Genomic DNA, 6,058 nt, shown 5'->3' on the forward strand with positions numbered 1-6,058 from the left:
ATGGGCAATAATGATATTTGATGTAATGCTTTGGAACAGGAATTGATTCAAAGGTTTGTAAAATTTGCTTTTTGGATAAAATAATCATAGTTCTTGACATCATCTTTAATTACTCTTAAAAGTCTGATTATTTAGAAAAAAATCTTTTGAGAACAAGAATTCGGGGACTTATTGATGCTAATTGGAGCAGATTAATGATACATTCACATGATGAATAACGGAGTTGGATCGCTTGGAAAGTAGCCGTGCGTTTCTTGTACTTCTCCAGGTGATTACTGGAAACCAGTGAGAATGGTGGACTGTGGTGACGAGCTTTCAACCTGGAACGTTTTAGCAGAAGCCAGTTTGACACAGAAATGGCAGCTATGAGTTTGAGCTGGTACCATCACAGCTTTGTGCTGAAGCATCTACTGGTTTTGTGTTTGGATTAGAAATGTCAAATCTGAACATGCGTGATGTGTTTATACTTGAATACAGAGGATATATGGTTGTATGAGTTATTTGAGAAATATGAAAACAAAATATTACACATATATAAGGTTAGTTGATAAGAAATGGTTTAATTTCTGGATTATTGAGAAACGATAGAAAATCTTTGTATGTTTGCAGATTAAAACAAAGTTCTGAACCCAACATGTCGGATTGATGCGGACTTTGGGCCCTTTTTATCTTTCCGGGTGGATCGTCTGTTAATAGTGTTATTAGGGCTGCCGTATTGGTTGATTGTGTACAAACAGAGCGCCGTGTTCTTTCTAGAGGAAGTTGTTGCTCTGGTTTTGTTGTGGGTCGGTTGTCCCCTGCAGGATTCCTCATCGCCATGGCTGCCGCTGCATGTTACTGTAATTGGACAAGGGACCTTATGATCTGGGTGGGAGGTGGAAACATCATCAGAGATTGGCTGGATGAAGCGAAGGTGAAGTGGGTGGCGGCGCTGATGTCCCACCGCAGTTTGACTCGGCCTCAGGAGACACAAACGGCCGGGCCTCGTATGGGTTTCCATGACGAGGAAGCTGGTACGCGTCGCCTGCTTGGTTGGTTAGAAGAAGAATGACTTTCTTACCTTCAGTGTTTGGTGACTGTTCAGCTTTTCCAGGAAATATGGTGGTGTAATTCTGGTTGAGCAGTGCTTCAGGCCCTCACACTCATGAATGATAAACACAGAATGAGGACATGTTGGTCTTTCTTGCTAGGTGACTATATTGGTTTCAGCTATATTTGAAACAATGACTCACTTTCTTTAAAACCTATTCTGGAGTTTCACTTTAGACTCTTAACTGAGTCCTGAATATCTCCTCAGTTCTGGTTCAAGTGAACATCTAGCAGACACACAGTGCTGTAAATCCAGGTTGAATGAAAGGAAGTGTTCGCTGGTCGGACCTCTCTGCTACTGTTTACATCTGTGGTATCCTGGCAGGTTTGTAGAGGTTTTTGTGGAGATGTTGCACTATTGACTTAGCTGAACTGCTGCCTTTAAGAAAACACACAACTGCCATGTCATCTCTCCAGAGATTTCTGCTTTCACTCCACACTTGGCCCATCAGAGGTGACCCTGGAAGGATTTCATGGTGGTTAGGGTCTCAACAAACCAGAGAAAACGTTGGCAGATAGTGAAAAGTTACAGTTAATTGATGACATCCGGGGCTATTAAATCAGGCTCCACACCAGCTCTTCTTGTGCTTCTTAGTTCGGATGCACGATACATCAGTATCAGTCCGATACGTTAAACCGGGCCGATGGTTATTTCCATCTTGTTGCCGTCCGTGTTTTGGGGTGGGGGCATTGGCCACGTGGTGTCTGGTTGGTCATGTGACAGCGATAGTGATGCAGTGGAGGATTGTGGGTATTTTCCCTGAAGTGGACAAGTTAGGAACATCAGGATCTTATCAGGGAAGCCTGGGAGAAGCATATCTGTCTTTTACTAAAGTGTTAATTTTTTCAAATGCATGAAGGTGACATATTATCCATCCATCACAGGTGTGGGTTTTACACCTGAGGCATATTGTGCATCATGCTTTGTATCTCAGCTGATTGTGTTTTAACTAGTTTATGTAACAAAGCCGGGTCAGTGTTTGTGGGCTGATGGACGGGATGCAGCTAATTTAAATTTTTATCTATATATTTTTTATTGCCATCCTGTTGTTTTGTCCTTTGTGTTCATTGTGTTTTAAAGTAAAATCTCATATCTGGGATGATATGCTCCTAGCCTGATTTTAAAAGATTTTATTTGGAGCTTTAAGTATCATTTTCTGGTTGGATTCCACTTAAAACAGCAGGTTGCCTCAGTTCTTCCAGATATTTACCAGTTAGGTGCTGATTCCCAGCAGAGATAAGCCTCCTTAGTTTCTCTGAAGGAAAAACTGAAAGCTTTTCTCTTGCGGTTCTGTGGTGAAGGAGCAGCCTTAGAAATCTCGTTCCTCCAGCTTCTGTTTGAACATTTTTTTTATAGAATGTGGAGATATATAATGTGTGTGCATCATTATTGTGTTCATAAACAGTGTGGGAAATAAAATGTATAACCTGTGTTAGTATAAGACATTGTGCCTTGAGTGTGGTGAAGCAGAAAAAATACTGAAGAACTGTAGGAATAGGGAGAGGATGTGATAAAGATTAACTGGCCAAATACTCCCATCTCATATCAGCAGAAAAGCAGAGTCCAGGTGCAGGACAATAACTGTCCAAATATGGTAAGCCTGAAGAGTCTGTATGAAACTACATGTGTGAAAAAACTGTAAACAGGGCGCTGCCCATTTTCATGTGTTTCAATAAAAGCAATGTGCCCCAGTGAGAAGCTCTGAAGTCGTCTCGGTGTGTGGTCAGATCACATGACGGAGAGCTTCCCCTGGTCCAGGTATCTGAATAACATACAGCTGTCTCCGTGTGATTTATTCTAATGTCTTGTGAATTCTTTCAGGTTACGGTGAATAAACGAACACGCAGACCTTGGGAGGGTGTTTCAACAAGAGACATAAAACATAAGCAGAGGATGAACTTTGTTCAGGAGTTTATGATCTTCTACCAATGATTCAAGGGTTTTTAGAGTCACACCAGCTCACATTTACATGTTAAGGTACGACATTTGGACTCGGGTCCCAGTTAAGAGGCCAAGTTAAAAGAAAGCTAAGCATAACAAACAAAGCTAAATATAACGATAAATAGCAATCAGTAAAAATATATGAAAAAAAAATGACACAGTTCAACAGGGAAGCTGAAAGATGTAAAGCATGAGGAAGATCCCCACTAGGGTTAGACATTGTTTAAATTACAACGGTTCTGGTTCCTTCTTTCAGTTCTGGTTCCTATCGATTCTTGATTGGGATTCTTTTAAGAGGCAGGGTCAGGAAAGTTGACCTGGTTCAAGTGAGCTAGGTACCCAGAGTTCCTCCTGGATGAGATAGTCTGAACCTGTCTATGAATTTTAAATCTATGAAGGTTTTCTGAACTTTATGATTTTCATAAACATCCAACCTTTGAGCCAGAATTTAAATGTTATGAATTTTCTCTTCACAGGAAAACATTTTCACAGTAAAGCCTCATTAAACTCATTTCCACATAGCCAGTGTCTGATGCTGCTGGTACTTCCACGTGTTACTGAGCTCCACCTGATGGACCAACCTGCCGCAGAATATCAAAGAAACAAAAAGAACCGATGTCCAACCCAGTCCTGACTACCAGCAGGTTCAGTAAAATCAGAACATGTTGAGGTAAATGATCATATCTAGCTTCTCAGGCAACATGAGGGTTCTGGGCAGATGGTGTCTCCTGCAGTGGAGAACACACTTCCACCCTCCTCTTCCTCATTCTCAGGCTGTTCCTCAGACTGCATGGTGACTCCTTCATCTCCAGTCGTCCTCTGGTGACAACAGAGGACTGAACTAGCATTTAGATGTCAGATTTGAAAAGCTGAAAGGAACAGTTGTGCATGAATGACATTTGACTTGCTCAAAGTGCGAGGTGTCTCGAGCTTTTGGAGAATGGGTAGCATCTGTCTGCATGTGGGTCTCTTTTCTGAAATCAAGCAGAGTGTGTAGATGAGATTTATGAAGTCTTCTGCTCTCCCAAAATCCTCCTCAGTCAACCGAGCGAGTCTGTATGAACACCCACACAGAAAACAGAGGTCGGTGTTAGAAATATTATCTTAAGAACCATCTAACCTGCGCTCTCACTGCATCACACCTCGTCTATCATAGTGACGGCTATTTGTAACAAGTCTGAGGTGAGAATCATTTCACCGATGCAGCGTATTTCCTGATCATTCATAGCTTGTGGATTTCTGAGCTGTTGGATCTCAGAGTACTGCTCTGTGAATCTCTGCAGCTTTAGCTAATGACAACCATGCGTTCAAATCATTGAGCACACGCTTTAATGCTAGGAGAGAAACGATACTGTAGTATTACTCCCCAGAACTCATAAATATCAATAAGATCACAGACACGAGGTCATCAATTTAACCTCATACGCAACGGTTAGAGAAAGCGAGTGTCGTGTTTCTTATGTAGAAGCTCAGGCTTCTTCTGGAGAACCACTTTTGCCATTAAGCACCTCCTCATCCACACAAGTTTCTGGACTTGGTGCTGCAAGATTTAGCATGTTGGCAAAACAGCTGAGTTTCACACAGGCGTTTAATGGCTGCATCCTTATTGGCAGCGTCATCTACTGTAATTCTGTACCCGGTTGATGGTTTTCACCATGGCCCCGCATAAACAAACATATAATTAGGTCTGCAACTAACGATTATTTTGCTGATCAATTCATCTGTTGACTATCTTTCGATTATTAATAAATGCATAGGAAGAGCTGCTTAATAGATATTTAACAGTATTTCTTCCAGGTGAGTTCTGGATAGAGCATATCTACAGATCTTCATCTTAAATGCAAAATGTATATATTTTTGTACAGTTTTGGCTTAATTACTGCTCTGAGTGGTTGTTCTTTTAGCAAATGTTAGTCTATATGCTCCAGTTAACAATAATGAATCTGACTGTTTCAGTTCTACATATGATGTAGCTGTTACTGTAACGTTGACTCAGGTTGGTCTGTTAATTAGCTCTATCGTCGTCGTCGTGGTGATTTCACATCTGAAAAGGGATGCAACCTTTTCCCAGTAAGTGCTGGTCTTCAGCTTGTTGCTCCGACATCTTTCCCTTGGGCATGCTGGAGGCTGGTCCACTGCCCTGCTAACGTTAGCGATTTCAGGTCCTTGGTCTATGAAAGTGTTGCACTAAGCAGACTAATCATTTCTTTTATTAAAGTTAAGCCACACCTTCCATCGCCACCGCCAAAAATGTGAACATTTCCAGGAGAATCTGAAAGTTGGTCCCGGTTCCAATCGAGACTCGATGCCCAGCCCTAATTCACACTTGAGACGACTCATTTAGAGAGATTCACTACACGCACACACTTCAAGTGTTTTTCTGTTAAGTTTTGGCTTACAACTAATTAAAATTCAAATGCTGTTAGTATATAACATCAAATGTGGATGGAGAAGGTCACTTTGTGCCTCTGCTGAGGTGTTGAAAAATCCCAGGTTGCTTTAATGGTGACCTTCAGCTCGTCTGCATTGTTCTGGTCTCTCATCTTGAGAAAAGCCCATAAATTGTCTGTGGGTTTTAAGTCAGATACTTCATCATTCTAAAGATTGCACTTATCCCTGTTACTTATTCACCTTTTTCAACCACACTTTTTTCTTCCACTCAACTTTCCATTAATATCCTTGAGTTCAGCACCCTGTCAATTACAATGATGTTTTGTGGGCCATGAGCGTTTCCTGGACATCATCAGGTCAGCACTCGTACCTTCTCACTGTACAGTAGAACCACGATTGTGGATTCGGATCCATTTTTACAGACCCTCAGAAGGCCTGGAGATTCATCTTTTAAAATATTCCAGTAATGTCCAGTAATTGAAGCAATTTCTAAAGAACTGAGGTGCTGGATGAGGAGTTTTAGACAGAATGAGATGTTCATTTTCTGTTCTGAACCAAATGTGATGTTGGCTCATGTGTTTTAATAGAGGAGCAGCTGCTGCGAGATGTTTTGTTAGTTCCTGTCTGTCTTTAACA

This window comes from Girardinichthys multiradiatus, chromosome 3 (assembly GCF_021462225.1).
Source record: "Girardinichthys multiradiatus isolate DD_20200921_A chromosome 3, DD_fGirMul_XY1, whole genome shotgun sequence".
NCBI lineage: Eukaryota > Metazoa > Chordata > Actinopteri > Cyprinodontiformes > Goodeidae > Girardinichthys > Girardinichthys multiradiatus.